Below are 24,522 nucleotides of genomic sequence, written 5' to 3'. Positions count from 1 at the left end.
TAGTATTTAATGCTCAATCGACCATGCAAAGGATATCCGATGGGCACAACACTTTTTGTACACCTCAACCTAGGTGATATTGAAATGTTCTCAATGAGGCACACCCATCCGATAAGTACTTGGTCAGATAACACACCTAAGGGCGTGTTTTTTTGCACATCAACGTAGTATATAATAATAGTATTTAATGCTCGATCGACCATGCAAAGGATATCCGATGGGCACAACACTTTTCGTAAACCTCAACCTAGGTGGTATTGAAATGTTCTCAAAGTGGCATGCCCATCCCATAAGTACTTGATCGGATAACATACCTAGCAGCGTGTTTTTTTACGGAAGTGCATGACGCTAGACCAAAAATAGTATTTAATGCTCGATCGACCATGCAAAGGATATCCAATGGGCACAACACTTTTTGTATGCCTCAACCTAGGTGGTATTAAAATGTTCTCAAAGAGGAACACCCATCTGATAAGTACTTGGTCAGATAACACACCTAAGGGCGTGTTTTTTTGCGGATGTGCATACCACTAGGGAAAAAACGGTGTATAATGCGTGATCCACCATGCAAATCATATCCGATGGTGACAATACTTTGCACACAAATCAAAGTAGTTGAAAATGAGTTGCGTGCAAAGTGGAGCCCCCATCCGATAAGTACTTGTTTGAATAACACACCTAGGACCGTGTTTTTTCATAGTTGTGCATGACAATAAGGCAAAAACGGTGTTTTATGCTTGTTCGACAATGCAAAGCATATCCGATGGGCACAATACTTTGCACACACCTTCAACTAAGTGGAACTGACTTACATGCAAATTGGCACGCCCATCCCATAACTGCTTGATTGGATAACATACCTAGGAACGTGTTTTTTTACGGATGTGCATGACACTAGAGTAAAAATAGTATTTAATGCTCGATCGACCATGCAAAGGATATCCGATGGGCACAACACTTTTCGTATGCCTCAACCTAGGTGGTATTGAAATGTTCTCAAAGAGGCACACCCATCCGATAAGTACTTGCTCAGATAACACACCTAAGGGCGTGTTTTTTTGCGGATGTGCATACCACTAGGGAAAAAACGGTGTATAATGCGTGATCGACCATGCAAATCATATCCGATGGTGACAATACTTTTCGTGCACCTCAACATAGCTGAAACGGACTCGCATGCAAAGTGGAGCCCCCATCCGATAAGTACTTCTTTGAATAACACACCTACGGCTGTGTTTTTATATGGTTGTGCATGACACTAAGGCAAAAACGGTGTTTTATGCTTGATCGACAATGCAAAGCATATCCGATGGGCACAATACTTTTCACACTCCTTCAACTCGGTGTAATTGACTTACATGCAAAGTGGCACGCCCATCCCATAAGTGCTTGATTAGATAACATACATAGCAGAGTGTTTTTTTATAGATGTGCATGACACGAGCAAAAATAGTATTTAATGCTCGATCGACCATGCAAAGGATATCTGATGGGCACAAAACTTTTCGTACACCTCAACATAGGTGGTATTGAAATGTTCTCAAAGAGGCACACCCATCCTATAAGTACTTGGTCAGATAGCATACCTAAGGGCGTGTTTTTTTGCAGATGTGCATACCATTAGGGGAAAAACGGTGTATAATGCGTGATTGACCATGCAAATCATATCCGATGGTGACAATACTTTGCACAAACCTCAAATTAGTTGAAAGGGACTTGCGTGCAAAGTGGAGCTCCCATCCGATAAGTACTTGTTTGAATAACACACCTAGGACCGTGTTTTTTCATGGTTGTGCATGACACTAAGGCAAAAACGGTGTTTTATGCTTGATGGACAATGCCAAGCATATCCGATGGGCACAATACTTTGCACACACCTTCAACTAGATGGAATTGACTCACATGAAAAGTGGCACGCTCATCCCATAAGTGCTTGATCAGATAACATACCTAGCAGCGTGTTCTTTTACGAATGTGCATGACACTAGAGCAAAAATAGTATTTAATGCTCGATCGACCATGCAAAGGATATCCGATGGGCACAACACTTTTTGTACACCTCAACCTAGGTGGTATTGAAATGTTCTCAATGAGGCACACCCATCCCATATGTACTTGGTCAGATAACACACCTAAGGGCGTGTTTTTTTGCGGATGTGCATACCATTAGGGAAAAAATGGTGTATAATGCATGATCGACCATGCAAATGATATCCGATGGTGACAATACTTTGCACACACCTCAACTTAGTTGAAACGGACTTCCGTGCAGAGTAGAGTCCCCATCCGATAAGTACTTGTTTGAATAACACACCTTGGACCGTGTTTTTTCATGGTTGTGCATGACACTAACGCAAAAACGGTGTTTTATGCTTGATCGACAATGCAAAGCATATCCGATGGGCACAATACTTTGCACACACCTTCAACTAGATGGAATTGACTCACATGCAAAGTGGCATGAGCATCACATAAGTGCTTGATCGGATAACATACCTAGCAGCGTGTTTTTTTACGGATGTGCATGACACTAGAGCAAAAATAGTATTTAATGCTCGATCGACCATGCAAAGGATATACGATGGGCACAACACTTTTCGTACGCCTCAACCTAGGTGGTATTGAAATGTTCTCAAAGAGGCACACCCATCCGATAAGTACTTGGTCAGATAACACACCTAAGGGCGTGTTTTTTTATGGATGTGCATACCATTAGGGAAAAAACGGTGTATAATGCATGATCGACCATGCAAATCATATCTGATGGTGACAATACTTTGCACACACCTCAATGTAGTTGAAAAGGACTTGCATACAAAGTGGAGCCCCCATCCGATAAGTACCTATTTGAATAACACACCTACGGCCGTGTTTTTATATGGTTGTGCATGACACTAAGGCAAAAACGGAGTTTTATGCTTGATCGACAATGCAAAGCATATCCGATGGGCACAATACTTTGCACACACCTTCAACTAGATGGAATTGACTCACATGCAAGGTGGCACACCCATCCCATAAGTGCTTGATCGGATAACATACCTAGCAGCGTGTTTTTTTACGGATGTGCATGACACTAGAGCAAAAATAGTATTTAATGCTTGATCGACCATGCAAAGGATATCTAATGGGCACAAAACTTTTTGTATGCCTCAACCTAGGTGGTTTTGAAATGTTCTCAAAGAGGCACACCCATTTAAACTAGGTGGAATTGACTTACATGCAAAGTGGCACACCCATCGCATAAGTACTTGATTGGATAACACACCTAGCAGCGTGTTTTTTTACAGATGTGCATGACACTAAGGTAAAAATGGTTTTTAATGCTCGATCGACCATGCAAAGCATATCCGATGGGCACAATACTTTTCCTACACCTCAACCTAGGTTGTATCAAAATGTTCTCAAAGAGGCACACCCATTCGACAAGTACTTGGTCAGATAACACAGCTAAGGGCGTGTTTTTTTGCGGATGTGCATACCACTAGGGAAAAAACGTTGTATAATGCGTGATCTACCATGCAAATCATATCCGATGGTGACAATAACTTGCACACACCTCAACGTAGTTGAAACAGACTTGTGTGCAAAGTGGAGCCCCCATCCGATAAGTACTTGTTTAAATAACACACCTAGGACCGTGTTTTTCCATGGTTGTGCATGACACTAAGGCAAAAACGGTGTTTTATGCTTGTTCGCCAATGCAAAGCATATCCGATGGACACAATACTTTGCACACACCTTCAATTAGCTGGAATTGACTTACATGCAAAGTCGCATGCCCATCCCATAAGTGCTTGATTGGATAACATAACTAGCAGCATGTTTTTTTACGGATGTGCATGACACTATACAATAGTATTTAATGCTCGATCGACCATGCAAAGGATATCCGATGGGCACAACACTTTTCGTACGCCTCAACCTAGGTGATATTGAAATGTTCTCAAAGAGGCACACCCATCCGATAAGTACTTGGTCAGATAACACACCTAAGGGCATATTTTTTTGCGGATGTGCATACCACTAGGGAAAAAATGGTGTATAATGCGTGATCGACCATGCAAAGCATATCTGATGGTTGGTGACAATACTTTGCACTCACCTCAACGTAGTTGATACAGACTTGCGTGCAAAGTGGAGCCCCCATCTGATAAGTACTTATTTGAATAACACACCTACGGCCGTGTTTTTATATGGTTGTGCATGACACTAATGCAAAAATGGTGTTTTATGCTTGATCGACAATGCAAAGCATATCCGATGGGCACAATAGTTTGCACACACCTTCAACTAGGTGGAATTGACTTACATGCAAAGTGGCATGCCCATCCCATAAGTGCTTGATCGGATAACATACCTAGCAGCGTGTTTTTTTACGGATGTGCATGACACTAGAGCAAAAATAGTATTTAATGCTCGATCGACCATGCAAAGGCTATCCGATGGGCACAACACTTTTTGTACACCTCAAACTAGGTGGTATTGAAATGTTCTCAAAGAGGCACACCCATCCGATAAGTACTTGGTCAGATAACACACCTAAGGGCGTGTTTTTTTGCGGATGTGCATATCACTAGGGAAAAAATGGTGTATAATGCGTGATCGACCATGCAAAGCATATCCGATGGTGACAATACTTTGCATGCACCTCAACATAGTTAAACGGACTTGCGTGCAAAGTGGAGCCCCCATCCGATAAGTATTTATTTGAATAACACACCTACGGCCGTGTTTTTATATGGTTGTGCATGACACTAAGGCAAAAACAGTGTTTTATGCTTGATCGACAATGCAAAGAATATCCGATGGGCACAATACTTTGCACACACCTTCAACTAGGTGAAATTGACTTACATGCAAAGTGGCATTCCCATCGCATAAGTGCTTGATCGGATAACACACCTAGCAGCTTGTTTTTTTACGGATGTGCATGACACTAAGGTAAAAATGGTATTTAATGCTCGATCGACCATGCAAAGCATATCCTACACCTTAATCTAGGTGGTATTTAAATGTTCTCAAAGAGGCACACCCATCCGATAAGTACTTGGTCAGATAACATACCTAAGGGCGTGTTTTTTTGCGGATGTGCATATCACTATGGGAAAAACGGTGTATAATGCGTAATCGACCATGCAGAGCATATCCGATGGTGACAATACTTTGCACGCATTGCAAGCTAGTTGAAACGGACTTGCATGCAAACTGAAGCCCCCATCCGATAAGTACTTGTTTGATTAACATACTTAGGACCGTGTTTTTTCATGGTTGTGCATGACACTAAGGCAAAAACGGTGTTTTATGGTTGATCGAGAATGCAAAGCATATCCGATGGGCACAATACTTTGCACACACCTTCAACTAGGTGGAATTGACTTACATGCAAAGTGGCACGCCCATCCCATAAGTGCTTGATTGGATAACATACCTAGCAGGCTCTTGTTTTTTTACAGATGTGCATGACACTAGAGCAAAAATAGTATTTAATGCTCGATCGACCATGCAAAGGATAACTTGGCATGTCCATCTGATGAGTACTTGATCGGATAACTTCTCCCACCAATAAATTAAGTACTAATTAAAAATTATAATAAATGAGTAGATTATTAAAAAGAGACTAATATTTATGTAATTGTTGCTACTGCAGCCCTTGCTTGCGAAGGACTCTCACAAAGGAGATGGCTATAGATTTTGTTCCAGGGATGGATGTGATTTTATGTAGCAAAAGAGAAGTAGTTGCATTTGCTACAATCCATGATAGTGATCCCAATTCACTTTGCCACTTTTGAAGACTTGGCGAAGATAAGGTGGCAGTTATTGTATCAAAGATTCTTAGCGCACATGTTGAGCTAAAGTATAAATGTGAAGATATGGAAACACTTAGAGATGTTATGCCCTACAATACATCCAACAAATCATTTATAGCATGGGACAAAGATGAGACTTATGCAACAGACATTATCAAGAACACAAAGTGCACCACCTTGGATTTTACTATAGGGGACATTTTACAAATGAGATCATTTGCAAATAAGACTGTAGCAGAAGGTGAAGTATTGGGATTTGAACAAGTGGAGCAATGGTCGTTTGCACAGATGAGGATTCTAAAAGTCACTGATGATGGTATGGTTGATAACATAACATCCTTATGTGATCCCTACTATGAGGTAGGCAAGAATATGAGATGGACCATGCAATTTTTAAACATGACAAAGAGGCACGTGGTTTTCAATGATAAAGACAAGGTATACTACAATATCAAAGGACCTAAAAAGCATGCCCATGTGCTAGGCTCTATCACTTTAAATGTGGATGATTTCAATATACTTAATTATAGAAGTGACATCTTATCTGGAGTGGATGAGTTCATTGGTTCCGAGAAACAAAATGATTTTAGAAGCGAAGCCTTATCTGGGCTGGATGAATTCTTGCACAGTGAGAAGGGCAAAGGTTTCAATAGCGATGTCTTGTCAAGTGTGGATGAGTTCATGCATATTAACAAACCTGGTGTCAATCAAGCTTGTGGATTTATAAAAATGAGGATGAGATCAACAGAGGATTATTCAATATTTAACTTTGATTATGATATGGACAAGGATGCAACGACCAATCATGGATGCTTGGTTACAAACAAATGTGAGGAGAAGAAGTGCATAAATACAGATAACAACGTGCACGAGGAACGAAAACGGTCATACATATGCATGAACAGAAAGCTAATCCAGGCAGATCCACAAAAGCAACCAAAGAGGAAGAGAGTAATGAAGGAGGAGAACATGTTAAATGCATTGGGATATCTATGTTGCAAGCGAAGATGTATGCGCTTCATTGATCTTGCAGACATCAGGGAATGTAGAGGACACGTGTGGCAAAGAAGAGGAAGCGAAAGAAATGAATACCTTCTCACAAGTCTCTCTTGCTTTCTTCGAATGGCAATAAAAGGCTAAGTTCAAGACTCGTTCAAGACAAAAGGTAAAACCTCTCGTAAATGGAAAAAGGATTTGCAATAAGGCATATCGCAATATTATTGGATTATCCCATGGTACATATTGGGATTTAGTCACCAAGGCAAAGGGCGGCAACAAATTTAGCATTCACGGTAATAGAGGAAGGTCCAATTCAAGAATCTCAACTGTCAGGGCAACAGCAATTTTGCAAGACTTCATACATGAAAATGCTTTACCTCAACCCCATATATCTACCAAACTCCCTAACGGTGACGCGATCACTGAAATGCACCTTCCAATGGGCTTGACAAAGCTCGAAGTATTTGAGTCTATTGCAGAAAAGCAAAGGCAAAGAGGGGATGCCGTAGCTTCTTCTCATACTTTGTATACTCTTTGGAAGAAGAACTTTGGATATGTTAAAATCCCAAGGAGGAAAAAAATGTCAAAGTGCAATGTCTGTGATGATTTAAAGCGAGCGATTGAGAGTGCAACATGTCCAAATCAAAGGGAATTATACAAAAAATACCGAAAATCTCATCATGACCTTATTCGACATTCCAGACAAAAATATGCATTTTGGAAGGAGCAAGCTATTTCGCATCCCGATGACTACATGTGCCTTATTGTAGATGGCATGGATCAGAATACAACAACATTGCCTCGTTTTGTTGCCACTCCACCTAAATTACAAGGAAAGCACTTTCTAAAGACACATCTATGTGGAGTGTTAGTGCATGGAATTAAGTTCTTTGCAGATATATGGATTGATTCCTTGCATCTACATGATAGCAATCAAGTTGTAACATCTATTATGAAGGCAATTCGCAATGTACATGCAAAAAAAGGTCGCCTACCACCGACTTTGAGAATACAAGTTGATAATTGCTGGCGAGAAAATAAGAATGTACTCATGTTTGCATTCTGCTCCATGCTAGTTGCTCATCGAATCTTCAATGAGGTCGAATGTGGATTTTTGTATGTTGGGCAGACACATGAGGATATCGATCAGGTTTTTAGCACAGTCTCAAGGGAGCTTAAATGCAAGGATGTGGAGACAATAGATGACTTGGTAAGAAGATGTGGCAGGCAAGTTGGTGGTCGTAAGGAAAGTATAGTATGTGAGAGGCTCGAAAGAATGTATGATTGGAAGAGCTTCATTCTACCTTTCATACAAACGGGTGGTGATGCATTGGCAGGGCATACCAATCCACACTACTTTCGTTTTTTTTTAAAGATGAAAAACCCGTAATGCAATGGCAATAGTATTCTCATGATACAAAATGGGAACCTGAAGAACCTTACAGTCTCTTAACTTCAATTCCCAGCAAGGAAAGGTATCCAACATGGGCTCCTATACAAGAATTCAATGAGAGGTCTAACTATGAAATAGAAGGATTAAAAGCATTTATTACATACAAAGAGGAAATGCTCCGGAGATATCCTGATTCGAAGCCTACTTGGAGAGAACACACTACCACTGTAATTAACAAGACATGAAATAATTAAAGGACCTTGAGAGAATGCGAGGCTCAAAGGATGTCAAGGAAGAATGCAATATGTTTTGGCCAAATGTTCATAACGATTTGCGCCCAGCTCTAGTCTTTGAAAATGAATTTGTATCATTACTCCCACGTCCATATTGTGGACCGAAGAAGAAAGAGTTTATGCCACAAGTAGATATAGAGGTCGATTGTTTTGTTGTGGTTTGGCCATCAGATGATGAATATGAGAATGTGAAGTTTTGGGTTGCAAAAGTAGTTGATGTGCAAAGAGATGACCAAGGGAGAGCTACAACATTTACAGTGGTATGGTATGAGCCAAAGGGCAGGAAGGAGAATATGGATAACAACACATTGTATACTAATTGTATAATGAAGGAGTGGGTCCCAAATGATGAAGCGGTCTCTCAAGTTTTAACGGAGACAATCATAGTGTCTTGGCATTCAAGGGCAAAGAAATCAAAGAAGCGCATGGGATATGAGGTAGAAGGAAAAATAAAAATACCACAGCAAACTATTTTGCATATACACAAATTTTTAAGGATGCTTGCCACGGAGGAAGTAGAAGGAGACAGTGCAAATGAAGAATGTCCATGATTAAAGCTTTGTATTGAAGTCCATTGAAGGATTTTATTTGGGTATTAGGCAAGAAGCCAATCCAAGACAATTATAATCAGAGTCATCACCTCCTATGTCAAATGAGAGTCAAAATATGCACTGGATGTCACCCAAGGGTCAATGCTTGCCAAGATAATAGGGAGTCAATGCAGATGGCACCTGGCAAGGGACTATCACATTGAGCAATAAGACACTGGGGAGTCAATGCACCCAAGGGGCAAGGCTTGGCAAGATAACTTGTGGGAGTTAATGCAGATGGCACCTGTATTTTGCACTGGATGTCACCCAATGGATGTCACCCAAGGGTCAAGGCTTGGTAAGACAATAGGGAGTTAATGCAGATGGCACCTGGCAAGGGACTATCGCATTGAGCAATAAGACAATGGGGAGTCAATGCACCGAAGGGGCAAGGCTTGGCATGACAAGTGGGAGTCAAATTATGCAGATGGCACTTGGCAAGGGACTGTCATGACATTGAACAATAAGACAATGGGGAGTCAAATTATGCAAATGGCATGAATTTTAGGCTCTTTAAGAGCAACAATTTAAATTGTAAACATATGTTCAATCTATTATCATTTTGGATATAAAGACTCTAGCTGAGAGCAACGTCTCTTAATGTAATCATATAATAATAGCTATAATTGCTATTATACCTCTTTGGTTCAATACAAAACTTGGGTCTTATGGCATCATGTCTTTTTTCTATTTATTAAAAGTTTTAAAAATTTTGTGCATATTGCGAGTGACAATGTTATTTTCATGAAATATTTAAGTCTCCTCCCTTGGATTTATAAATTTATCACATCAAGGAAAAATATTAAAAATAATTAAATTAACAAATAACTTAGATATAGCTAGAATTTCTAATATAGGATTATTTCAAATTCTTGCATGTTGGTGCAAAAGTACAGATTGAAAAAACAATATTTTTATGTGAATATGATAGTGCCACAAAGTGAACTTTTGATTTGGGAAGAATATTTTCAGAAAGTAAAATTTTGATTTGGGAAGGATATTTTCACAAAGTAAAGTTTTCAGTTGGGAAGGATTTTTGGGCTTCGTCCAAAAACAAAACAAAAAGTCCAAAATTAATGAAATAGGTGTTCACCGCATCTATACTGTGGAGCGCATCTAAAACGTACTGTAGACGTGCTGATAGACGTGCATTTAGATGGCCTTTTAGACATGCTTTTAGATGCACATATAGATGCACTTTCAAACGCACAGACTACGAGCTAATTTTTGAACCTACTTTTAGCACGCTTGCTTTTCTTCACATACTTTGAATGTCGTGCGGCTTGCTTTGCTATTAATAGACACAACTCCAGGCATCCACATTTATCCACCCACACTCATCTCTAGGCTTACACAATCATGACCAAGCACACAAGAGAAGAGGATGAATAAGGAAGAGAAGAAAGAGAAGTAGAGGGTGAACAAGGAAGAGAAGAAAGAGAAGCAGCTTTAAAGAAGGACAAGAAGCTTCCATACCTCTATCCAAGGTAAGTCTCTTGATGGTTGATCTTCTTTGGAAGTTGCTCTCTTTGGATTTGTCCTTGTCGTATGCAGGGAATGGATGTTTTTGGTACTAGTGTTGTTCTTTTTGGGGTCGGGCACATATCCTTTTTGGTTCTTTTAAAAAAGGCATCTGGCGGAGCGCGTCTATGGACACGTCTAACAGCGCATCTATCTTTTGGGAAAACAAACAATCGCGCCTATAGATGCACTGTTACGTGTCTATGACGCGTTCCGACAGTCTGTTATCTATTCTTCCCTTTCCCCTTCCTTTCCTTCTCTTTCCCTTCCCCTTCCCCTTCTAGTTCCACTTCCACTTCCAAGAAAAGGATTGCATATTGAATGATGGAAATAAGTGATTGCATGAATGAAGGAAGGGATTGCATGAATGATGGAAAGGGATTGCATGATTAAAGAAAGGGATTGCATGAATGATGAAAAGGGAAAGCATGATTGAAGAAAGGGATTGCATTCGTGAGAAAATAAGGGATTGCGTTCTCTTTTTCTCTTGTTTCTCCTCTCTTTCCTTCTCTTTTCTCCTCTATTTTTTTCTCTTATCTCCTTTCTTTTTTCTCCTCTCTTTTCCTCTCTTTTGGCCTCTTTTCGTCTCTTTTCTCATCTCTTTCCTGCTCTCTATTTTCCTCTCTTTTCTCCTCTCTTTCCTTGACCTTGTCTGTCTTTTTCCTTCTCTCTTTTATCCTCTCTTTCCTTCTCTTTTCGTCTCTCTTTTTCTCTCTTATCTCCTCTCTTTCCTTCTCTTTTCGTCTCTTTTCTCATCTCTTTTTCTCACTTTCCCTCCTCTCTTTTCTCCTCTCTTTCCTTCATCTTGTCTCTCTTTTTTCTTCTCTCTTTTATCCTCTCACTACTACACATGGATCCTATTGTGATGCTTATGTACCGACATTTAGCGTGCGTGGGCCGCTAATCATCGGTATTGGAAGTGGGCTTTGTTAAGGGTCGTTGTATAGTGACGCTTATCAGATTGGTAATGGTTGTTATATAGTGACACTGAGACAATTTCCTATAGCGACGTTTTACAAAGAGTGTTTTTTCCCATACCGACCTTAAAAGATAGTTTTTCCCAATGATATATTTTTTTTAATTTTCATACATGTTTGATCCTTTGAGAGAATAAAAGTACAAGAGCATGTGCATCAAGCCTTTGAAGCTCATATATTCATGTTCAAGTTTGAGATGAAAAAAATCAATAAAGAGCATTTACATCAACGGCTCATCCTGAGCCAAGTCTAACACGCCAAACAAGTCTATCTCTAACTCTATACTGAGTTGATCTCCTATATCATCATCATACTCTAGAATTGTATGTTCGCCTAAGAGTACTTGATCATCTTCTTCAATAAAGTGTGGTGATTCTTGATGATCGTCATCTTCTTCCTCAATATCATGATCTCCATCTTCCTCCTATATGATGTCATTATGCACATCTTCCTCTTGGCTCATATTGTGATCTTCATCTTCTTTGCTAGATCCAGCTGGATCAATTGGATCCGACATTGGTAGTGGCATCTCCATATCCACATCTCTATCTTCAAAAATTTGCTTACTTCGTGGTGCAACTTGGATCACATACCACCATCTTGGATCAAAACGATGCGGATGAAAAACCACCTATATTGAAGATTGGTGCCAAATGCCATCAATTATATATATGAAATTATGCTTAGGTACATGTATCAATGGATCTTTAAAAATGAAAGCTTTGATTAATTAAATCATTAGTATGCACCTGCTCACAGTGCTTGGGAAGAACAAAAGTAACACTTTCATCGGTCCAAAGTTTGGTGGAGTCTATTGCAAAGAAACCGCTACTGTCTTTTCTCACTATCACATGGGGACCATTGTAAATAGTTCTAAACCATTCTACATCAAGAATGAAAATACTAAATCGTCTGAAATCAATTTCATAGATTTCGCGTATGGTTCCACAATAATCCAACTGTGAGGAGAGAAGATTGGTATCCAAAGCACTTGCTCGGCTATCTTGTGTGAAGTTAGCCATGACTCCACAATCATACGTAACTCTCTTTGAATCGATGCGTTCCACACGAAAAAGTCTTCTTGCACTCCTCTTGAGTCTTTGGAACCAACCAAGTGTGCCTAAATAGTAGCCCCCACATTCTTGAAGATATGCACAGGATCCAAGAGATGATTGATTTGTAACCAACCCCAATAAGGAAGCTCGTGAAAGATCGATAGCCTCTTCATACCACAAGGAGGTTCCTCTCCATTTGCCGTCCAAGCCTAAATCCAGTCACTTGCCTTCAAATATGGTGGTGGTGGATCAATCTGACCTCCACGCGCGAGATGGTCCAACGGAAGGTATCAAGCATGATCTTCATAAACATTTTTCCTCATATGTTTGGAGTATCGTGCAAGCGATTTCAAACCTGGTCCACAAACAGGACAAGCATGGTAGCCATGTAACAAGTCCTGCATGCGTGCATGAATGTGTTGGTATAAGACATGCATGCGAAAGAGAGTCATAAAAGCATAATCCTATATTATACATATGAAGACACAAGCATGAGTGGAAGAAAGCAATGAAAGTAGCAAAGGTGGACCCCAGTCTGTAGCACATGGAGGCACAAAGGATCCAAATGGAGCAATATGGAAGCGTGCATTTTGGAGCAAGGGGTGTTGAATCATGGGAGGCCCAATTTGTAAGTATCGATCTCAAAATTATATTGTTTATGTAGTTTATTAGGAGGTTGTTTTTTTGTACTAACCCCTTCGCAAATTGTGTCATCTCGCAGCTTGATATCGTGGGCAGATACCCTATTCCTGTCAAGATAGCCTACCACCACCACCATCGCAGAGGAGATACATGGAGGCACTTCTATGATGACGGGTTTATTACTGAGGAGCAGTATATTCGGGGTACTGGAGTGCCCCCCAGGTATTTAAAAGTAATTAAATAATGTCAATATTATAAATAAAGATTTGATTTTTCATACATTGATACATGTTGTCCCTCATTTATAGGGCCTTGCGGCTGATCAAGAGGAAGAAGATGAGGAAGAAGGGAGCGAAGAAGGGGGCGAAGAAGGGAGCGAAGAAGGGAGCAAAGAAGGGAGCGAGGACGCAGAGAACTTAGATTAGTCGTAGAAGTAGTGCTAGCTACTCTTTTTTTTACTTGAAGCCACTGGCTTGGCTTCGTGCCTCTCTTGTATATACACTTCTCTTATTTTTGTACTTGAAGCCACAAGACGTGGCTTGGCTTTGTGTTATATGTACATACAAGCACTTTTTGAGCTATGAATTAATATACACTCCTTTTATTTTTTTGGCTTGCCTTGTGTACTAAATGCTTTGGAGGTATAATGTTTTATTCAAAATTGTAATCATCGGCTATATACGTGCTTGCAATCATGCTAATTAAAATGTGGTTGGCTGTAAATTGCACAATGTGGAAATGGGATTCTTGTAACTACATAGCATACACAACATACACAACATTCTGTTTAACCACACAAAATTATGCTTTTATTAACAAAAAATATTTTGTAGAGCGTCCATAAGAGCATCTATAAACGCGTCTATGTACGCATCTATCTGTTTTTTTTAATTTCTAACAGGGCATCTATTTGTGCATCTATAGGCGTGTATGTCTATTATATAGACACGCCTGTAGACACGGGTCTGTAGATGCACCAATAGACATCCGAATAGATGTTCCCATAAGTTTTTTTTAAAGTTAAGGAAACGCGTCTGTGTGTGCATCTGTGGGTGCTTTGTCTTGTTGTGTAATAATAGAAGCAAACTATGACACTGGTGGCAATTAATATTCTAGTGTGAAACCAACCACCATACTGGCAAGACCACTTATCCTGTGGATACCACCATGCTATCCTAAAATTGTTGCAAAGTGCTATGGAAGAATATGAGTCCCCTTTCTAGGCTAGTTCTCTTTATCTATTTTCATATTTCAGCCATCGGGCTGGTGACCACAAATCCTAAATGGATGAATTATATGCCATTAATATTGTAATAATAGAAGAAAACATCGCTAGTGGCAGTTAATATCCTACCGTGCAACCAACCACCACCTATCCTACGCTATTTCCTTCCTGGAGTATCTACTTTCTTGCTTCTGATATCTGTAGTAGGTAGGCACATTCTGATATTTCCATAACTTTAAAAAAAACTTATGGGTGCGTCTATTTGCGTGTCAACTGGCATCTAAAGGTGTGTCTATATAACAGATAGATGCACCTATAGACGTGCAAATAGACGCTCTGCTAGAACAGAGAGACGTTTATATAGATGTGTTTATAGATGCATCTATAGATGTGCAAATAGATGCCCTCTTGAACAGAGAGAAGCATACATAGAGGTGTTTATAGACACTCTACACAATATTTTTTGTTAATAAAAGCAAAATTTTGTGTGCTTGAATAGAATGCTGTGTATGTTGTGTATGCTATGTAGTTAGAAGAATCCCATTTCCACATTGTGCAATTCAAATCTTACAACCAACCGCATTTTAATTAGCATGATTGCAAGCACGTCCGTAGCCCACAATTTATACAATTCCAAATAAAACATGACAACTCCAAAATGTTTAGTTCACAAGGCATTAATTGATAGAACGTTGCACAAGAAAATTAAAAGCCAAAAAAATAAAAAGAGTATATTAATTCATAGCTCAAAAAGTGCTTGTATGTACATATGGCATGAAGCCAAGCCACGTCCTGTGGCTTCAAGTACAAAAAATAAGAGGAGTGTATATACAAGGGAGGCACGAAGCCAAGCCAGTGGCTTTAAGTACAAAAAAGATTAGCTAGCACTACTTCTACGACTAATCTAAGTTCTCCGCGTCCTCGCTCCCTTCTTCTCCCCCTTATGCGCCTCCTTCTTTCTCATCTTCTTCTGCAGGGCCCTGTAAATGAGGGACATGTATCAATGTATGAAAAAACAAATCTTTACTTACAATATTGACATTATTTAATTACTTTCAAATACTTGGGGGGGCACTCCAGTAGCCTAGATATACTACTCCTTAGTAATCAATCCATCATCATAGAAGTGCCTCCATGTATCTCCTCTGGGATGGTGGCAGTGGTAGGCTGTCTCGATAGGAGTATGGTACTCACCCACAATATCAAGCTGCAAGATGAAACAATTTGCGGAGGGGTTAGTACAAAGAAACAACCTCCTAATAAAGTGCATAAACAATATAATTTGAGATCGATACTTACAAATTGGGCCTCCCATGATTCAACACCCCCTGCTTGAAAATGTACGCTTCCATATTTCTCCATTTGGATCCTTCGTGCCTCCACGTGCTGTAGACTGAGGTCCATGTTCGTTGCCTTCATTGCTTTCTTCCACTCACGCTTGTGAGCCGCGTGGGGCGGGCCCCTTGGTGGTTGACCTCCCTTGAGCCTAGCAATCTCCGCTAGTGCCTGCCTCTTAAGCAAAGATCTTTTATTGCTAAGTATCTTAACAATCTTTCACTTGGCCCATTTATCTGTGAATCGAACATTGGGGGATTGGGATACCTAGAGAGAACAGTAGTGAGGGTCTCAGCAACCAACCTTTTTGGATGGTCTTTGTAGTGAATAAAGCAATCTTTGTAGTTGTCAGCAATTACAGAGTGCATGAAGGCCATGATGTCCTTCCCCCGTGCATCCATCAAGATGCCTCTTGTCTGACTGATGTCATAGTAAATCGTACCATCACCCTTTGGCATGTCTACATCATCTGAATCATCCTCGTCCCCACCACTACCCCTCCCAAAGCACTGTGCCATGCATCCCCCACCGCTCTCCTTGCTACTATGCCTGCTACTGTTTCGTGTCGAGCTAGTACGCTAGCCACTCATAGCTGGAGAAGCGACTCTCGACTGCACGAGACTACACTGACCACTCGTAGCTAGAGAGCTGAGTCTCAACTACACAGTACACTGACGGCTCTGCGAGGCAAAAGGGCCTCCTGATGGCATGGGGGAAGGGGCTCAGCTCTATAGCCGGCTGGGCTGTCTCGACTCCACTAGGGTAATCTCAGCTGGTGTGGGGTTGGGGTGGTTTGGAGTCTATAGTGCTGACTCTTGGGGGGTGTTTAGAGTACTTGTCATGTAGCCATATAACTCCCCAGGACTAGGAGGGTGCCCCAAAAGGTTATATAACTCCTGAAAGCTAGTCTCTCGAAGATTCTTGGCCACATGATGAACAGCAGAAAAGAAAAAAAGAAGATTACTGATGAACTGAAAAAAAGGAGAAAAAAGAGAGAAAAAGAGAGAAGGAAAGAGAGGAGAAAAGAGAGGAAAATAGAGGAAAAGAGAGGAGAAAAAAAGAGAGAAAAAGAGAGGAAAAGAGAAGAGGAAAAGAGAGAAAAATTGGGGATAAAAGAGAGGAGAAAGGAGAGGAAAAGAGAGGAGGAAAAGAGAGAAAAAGTGGGGATAAAAGAGAGAAAAACAGAGAAGGAAAGAGAGGAGAAAAGAGAGGAAAATAGAGTAAAAGAGAGGAGAAAAAAAGAGAGAAAAAGAGACGAGATAAGAGAGGAAAATTACCACGAAAAGAGAAGGAAAGAGGATAAAAGAGAGAAGGAAAAAGAGAGAAAAGGTGAGAATAAAAGAGAGAAAAAGAGAGAAGGAAAGAGAGGAGAAAGAAGAGGAAAAGAGAGGAAAAAAAGAGAGAAAAAGTGGGGATAAAAGAGAGAAAAAGTGGGGATAAAAGAGAGAAAAAGAAAGGAAAGAGAGGAGAAAAGAGAGGAAAATAGAGGAAAAGAGGAGAAAAAAAGAGAGAAAAAGAGAGGAGATAAGAGAGGAAAATTACCACGAAAAGAGAAGGAAAGAGAGGATAAAAGAGAGAAGGAAAAAGAGAGAAAAAGTGAGGATAAAAGAGAGAAAAAGGGAGAAGGAAAGAAAGGAGAAAGGAGAGGAAAAGAGAGGAGATAAGAAAGGAAAATTTCCACAAAAAGAGAAGGAAAGAGAGGATAAAAGAGAGAAGGAAAAAGAGAGAAAAAGAGAGAAGGAAAGAGAGGAGAAAAGAGAGGAGAGAAATGTAAGAAAATAATACAACGTCTGTGCTCAACAGATAACAGGATCTCATATGCAAGAGAGAAAAGCAGATAGTATTAAAAATCAAAAATTTGATTACTGTAAAACTGATACAATAGATGGCGCTACCTCCCAGCTGTCCGGGATCATCTGGGGCTCCAAACAAGCCCCGCAACCCGAGAGTGGGCTGCCCCAGAAAATGCTCCGTCTACCCTCAATGCAGTCAGTCATGGGATGCCTTCCTACACTTGCATGTAGCCTAGTTGGTAGTGTGCCAACTCTATCTAAAGTCGTCCAGCCATCAGGCCACACATGGCCCCCATCTGGTGTCCAAACCAGGACCTACCAGATAACCGAGCTACTCAAATGCCTTCTCGACATATGGGGGGCTTACAAGTAGAGTTAACTGGTTCCCGCATAGTTACACGAGAGTGGAGCATTGATATCTAACAGGAAAGAGAGAAAAAGAGAGAAGGAAAGAGATGAGAAAAGAGACGAAAAGAGAAGGAAAGAGAGGAGATAAGAGAGCAAAAGAGAGACGAAAAGAGAAGGAAAGAGAGGATAAAAGAGAGAAGGAGAAAGAGAGGAAAATAGAGAGTGCAATCCCTTTCTTCAATCATGCTTTCCCTTTCCATCATTCATGCAATCCCTTTCTTCAATCATGCAATCCCTTTTCATCATTCATGCAATACCTTTCTTCATTCATGCAATCACTTATTTCCATCATTCAATATGCAATCCTTTTCTTGGAAGTGGAAGGGGAAGGGGAAGGGAAGGAAAACAAAGAACATCTAAGACTGTTGGAGCACGTCTATATCTGTGTCTAATAGCGTGCCTATAGGCACGGCTGTCTGTTTCTAAAGACACACGCATCTATAACGTGTTGTTAGACGTGCTCTTAGATGCATCTATAGACATGCTCCGACAAACTCACTTTTTTTAGAACTTGAAAAGGACATGCGCTCGACACAAAAAAACAATACTAGTACCAAAAACATTCATTCCTTGCATATCACAAAGGACGAATCCAAAGAGAGCAACTTCCAAAGAAGATCAACCATCAAGAGACTTACCTTGGATAGAGGTATGGAAGCTTCTTGTCCTTCTTCAAAAGCATTTCTTGCAGTGCATCGAAGGATGTGAAGGATTGTATTTACAAGATGGGTGAGCTTGTGAGGTACTTTACAAGATACAAAATGTGAATATTGTATTTACAAGATGGACGAGCTTGTGAGGTACTTTACAGGATGCAAGGTGTTCATATTGCTAATATTGCATACTTTTTCCTTTCTAGGTATGTGAGCTCAAAGGAAATAGATCCCACCATGCTTGAGAATGCTCGAGTTATGTCAGTGGAGGTGGTTTGTTTAGTGGAAGAGACATTTCCATGTTCTATTCTCACAAGCCAACTACATCTCATAGTGCATTTAGTGGATGAGATTGCTATATGCGGTACTGTACATGCACGATGGTTGTTCTTCCTCGAGCACTTCATGAAGACCTTGAAAGCTTTCATGAGACAAAATGCAAGACTCGAAGGTAGCATGGCCGAGGGTTGGTTGGTACAAGAATCACTTGTATATATTTTTGAGTTTCTTGTTGATGTGGATAGCTCTCTCCCACGACTATGGAGAGATGATGAAGACCTAAGGATGACCTCTATTGTGCCTCAAGGGAAAGGATGCAGCAAAGTAATAGACACGGAGTTGCTTAATAATATCAACCTCTATTGCATGCTTAAAAGTGATGTGATGAAAAGATGGGTGGCAAGATACGAGGATGCAAAGGCAAGAAGACAAGAAGAAAGGGCCCTCTTTCGTACACACCACAGATCTCATGTGCCATACCCTCAGCATCTAAGAGCACTTCTCACCCACTCTTTTCACCATGCCTGTTACTATTATCACCCCTCGATGCAACGTGATCACAATCTTATATTCCTTCTCATATAAGGTCATTGTGTTCACTCGTTAGGACTTGAAATGCTCTCTCTTATGGAATCTCTTCATTCCCTTGGTCGATTCTCCCCACATCTACATGTCACCACCTTGGATGGCATGCACACCTCTAGCCTCTATATGGTTGTGATGTATGGATTCCCCAAAGATGTTGACGAAGGGCTAAGGATTTTCACAGCAGAGTACTCTCGTCTTGTTGGGGGGGTCTTAGTATGAGTCCTCCATTTTTGGAAAGTGCACAGTCTTAGTCCTCCCCATCATCTCCTCCATCGGCTCCCCAAAAATTAGAATGTAGTAAGTTGGGCTGGCGGCAATACTAAGTTGTACAAATATCCTCTTTCATCAGCAATCGATAATACTGATTTGTACAAATATCCTCTTGCTCAATGAGGCTCATAACCACTCAACAATGGCTAGATGTAATCTTTTGGCCTCTTAGGATCTCAATGATATTTTGGCTCACTAGATGTAATCTTTTGGTCTCTAAGGCTCTCAGCAATTGCTGACTTTTCACAAATGTAATCTCTTTTGTTCAATTTGAGGCTCTCAATATAAACTGTTGTTAATTTTTATAATAAACCACCATTGCTGAGTGGTTATGCTCACTAGATATAATCTTTCAGCCTCTAAGTCTCTCAATAATTCCTAAGTTTTTATAAATGTAGGGTCTTCTATTCAATTTTTGCTCTTGGTATAAATTGTTGTTAATTTTTATATAACCTCTTATTGGATGTAGATGTAATCTCTTTTGCTCAATTTTTACTCAATGAATAATAGTCGATTATATGGATGGAAACACCAGGCCTCCAATCACTATGGTAGCTTAAAATACTTTTTCCTTCATTTAGGATTTATTGCAACAAGGACTAAAATACCAATAAAGTAGGACTATGTTTTCCTTGGTTTAGGATTGAAATAGTGCTAAAATAGCTCCAACAACCCACCACGGTGGTTGCATGGAGATACATCTAGAAAAATACAATTAAACTTTTAGAAAATGTGACTAACAATATGGCCCTTGATGGGTTACCTCTAGGGGCAAGGGCCATATCGACATGCATTATATAATATCCAAGGAGGCAGTCGATAGAGCGAGCGAGGAAAAGCGAGCGGGCCCAAAAAAGCGAGCGAGCTTTTCTACAATTTCCTTATCGAGGTACTCAACATAGCTTTGTGGAAACCACTATTTGGGAAGATTCTCGAAAATAAAACTTATGTTACTATGTGTAACTATACCAATATTGCGAATTATAGTCTACCTTAACTTCCAATTGGAGCCATACTCACATTATGCAACAATAATATGTGGGTTTGAAAGAAACCGAATTTCCACTCCAAAGCGGATTCCATTACTGATACAACAAATCTTTTGCATTTGAAATGGGTCTTATTATCAAACTCCTTCAATAATCAAAACAAATGTGTTGCTTGATATGTTGAACTTAGTAACGTAAACATCACTTCACCCATATGTGGGGAAAAAAAACTGTCTGTAGACTTCATAGCATGGGATTGCATCAACACTTATAACATTCAAAATGGTTCTTCTTATTAAAATTGTTATCAACCATGAAAGAAAATGTTTAAAAATAGTTCACCCGTATGTTGAAAAACCCAAGTGTCATTTATGACATTCAAAATTGTTCTTGCAACCATCCTGTAGTTCCTAGAGATTTTGCCCATACTTCCAACCCCTTCCCTTCAACCACTAAGAGGTATCTAATAGTTTTATAGAACACTTGAGATATCATCACTTCCTAATACAAAACCATTATTACTATTTGTAGAACACTTGAGATATCATCACCTCTTAATACAAGACCATTCTTAGTATTTGTAGAACACTTGAGATATCATCACTCCTTCCCTTCAGCCACTAAGAGGTACCTAATACTTTTGTAGAACACTTGAACCATTCTTACTATTTGTAGAACACTTGAGATATCATCACCTTTTAATACAAAACCATTCTTACAGTTTGTATAACACTTGAGATATCATCACCTCTTAATATAAGACCATTCTTAGTATTTGTAGATCACTTTAGATATCATCGCCTCTTAATACAAGACCATTCTTACTATTTGAGAGATTAATGGATTAAAGGTTTGAAGCTCATAGGAGACGAAGGAAGAGAAAGTCAGTTTCAACATGAGGACAATAAAACTAATTGGAATATTTTGACTTATGTATTATACCTTTTTGAAGACTATGAATTTAAGTCAGTTTCAACATTAGGATGATAAAACTAATTAGAATATTTTGACTTATGTATTATATATTTTTGAAGACTATGAATTTTAATGAGGAGAGGCACACACACTACTTAGTAAATACACTAGTACTACTACTAGCCTACGACTATTAAGCCTAGTAGCACCAGTGTGATTTTGAGCCTTGTATCAACCTTTTGATAATTTTCTTTCATCGTTAGTGCACTCTTAGTGCAATAGAAATTATTCCTTCTATCAGAAGAATCTTGCCAAATTTATTCAAAGTGATGATTTTGTAGTCTACATCCACTATCCTCTGACTCTCAAAAATATATTAAATGTGAGCACCCATTTATCTTGTATGATCAACCCTAGACTATGCTGCGATAGGACATTACTAGAACAAAAAAAATATGAATTGATATGGCGATGTTCGGTGTGAAATAACCAAATTAAGGATTTAATAAGAAAGAAAACAATCAGAATCAATAGGCTATTCAATGGCTCAAATCTGCATAGAAATTATAATGTGCCTCCCAACTCTTATGCATTCCAACTCCTCATGTTTGACAAGAATGCAAACAATAATGAAATCACATTATCTTTAGTTTCAAAGTAAGAAAAGCACCAAAAATAAATGCAAACATATTGGATGAGGAATAAATAGGTATAGATATAGATAGACCTATATATATGCATTCATAGATATAATCATGATTAAAGTTGGATGGTCGTAATAATATTATGTGTACTATCATTGGGATTAGGACTACTATTGGTAATATTGTATGTAGTAGTAGGAGAACTACCATTAAGGAACACTCAAATAAAACTACTAATGGTGGTGATAAAACTACCACTAGTAGTTTGGTAATTACCCCTAACATCTACAACAAATATTTGATGGGTAGCTAGTATTAGGTCAAAAGGCCCCAATTGTGCTATAATAATGGACCAAAAAAGGGAGTGCTATAGCATCACCTAAGGGTCACTTTTTATCCATGAAAGAAACAAGTCGGTGCAACCTAGGTCATACAGATCTAGGTCATGTGGAGTGGTTCGTGTCTCTTGCCTTGACAAAAAAGTTACACTACCTTTGATAGTAACTACAAAGATTGCTACCATAGTGCCGTAGAGTAGCCCCTAGGTTGCACCATCATCCTTTTTTGCTTTTGAGCCATTAAGTTTGATCCACTGATTTTATGTAGAATTATTCTACTATATGTTCACATGTCCTTAATAGGATCTTGATATAATCCCTTCCATTGTAAGTACTTTTACTTTAAGTTTCACATATCCTTAACAAACCACTAGGCTTCAACACAGATTCATTCTTATGTTTCAAGCCTCAAAATCAAACACCCTTGTAAAAGGGATAATGTATTAAAGCTACATTCAATCCATCAAATCTTTGAATAACAGTTCTATTGAAAATTCATGTATCATCAATAGGATTTCATCCATTATATGTTCATTTGTCTTTAATAGTATGTCTAAAAATTCATGTATCTTCAATATTATTTCTGTCATGTGTTCCAATATCTTCAAAAGGATACCTTTATTTATGTCCACACTTGAGCATTGATTTGTATTTATCAAACACAATTTCACTCCACCTATTCTTTAGAATGAGATTTTTTCGCCAAAAGTGGGCCAAATGTAAGGTCTTTCCACATATTCTTAAGAATGAAAATTTTGGCCTTATGTTGGCAAGTCTATGGAATGAGGGTAAGGCCAAAGTCTCTGGTACGGTGCATTAGGTCTTGATTAATTCTTCTTTAGGCTTGAATATTTAATGCATTAACTTCGACTATTATTTATGCTTGAACTTGTAATGTATTAATTTCATGACTTAGGATTTTATGAAGTTATATCTAACATGTCCCAAATTTAATGGAAATTAATATCCTACATAACACAACAAAGTATCATCATATCCCTTCCCAAAATCAATGCTACCTAGCAACTCTCCTAGCATTTTCACTGCCTTGCATTTGAGTTAGCTATGATGAAGAATGTTGCCTACCTTTGGAACCTCTTAGAGTTACCGTTAGCATGATCTAATTTCATGTGCCCCAAAACTTGAGACTTGGAGATTCCCATATCACACCAGCGGTAGCTATCTTGTCCACTCTCAATGCTAGTAAGAGCTAGGCCCCATAGACCAGTAAAAGAGTCTTTTTGGAGGTTCAATTTTTTCCCTCCGTCTTCTGCAGGCCCCATGATAAAATAGGATATATTCATCACCCTATATTTAATGCAAGAATTGACACAACTTTTTTGGACTTGACTATGTAGTTTACATCTCAAACTTGGTGCTAAAATTGCAGACTGGGAGATTCCCATATCACACCAACGGTAGCTGTCTTGTCCACTCTCAACACTAGTAAGAGCCGGTCCCCATAGACCGGTAGAAGAAGTCTTTTTGGAGGTTCAATTTTTTGCCTCTGTCTTCTCCGGCCCCATGACGGAATAGGATATATTCACCACCCTACATTTAATGCAAGAATTGACAACTTTTTTTCGACATGACTATGCAGCTTACATCCCAAAATTGGTGCTAAAATTGCATACCGAGCATCTCCATTTGCCGGGGGGTGTCCCTAGCAACCCCTTGGACTTGCTCTATTTGTCTAGTTGTGTCTCTCCACAAAAATCAGAGTGGGGCCTATTTTCCCCATCTAGTAAAACTATATGCATCAATATGTATGTATGTATGTATGTATGTATGCATGCATGCATGCA

Source organism: Dipteris shenzhenensis, chromosome 6, assembly GCF_047967505.1.
Source record: "Dipteris shenzhenensis isolate YYH24624 ecotype China chromosome 6, Dip_SZ_1.0, whole genome shotgun sequence".
Classification (NCBI taxonomy): domain Eukaryota; kingdom Viridiplantae; phylum Streptophyta; class Polypodiopsida; order Gleicheniales; family Dipteridaceae; genus Dipteris; species Dipteris shenzhenensis.
Note: the sequence above shows the minus strand (reverse complement) of the source record.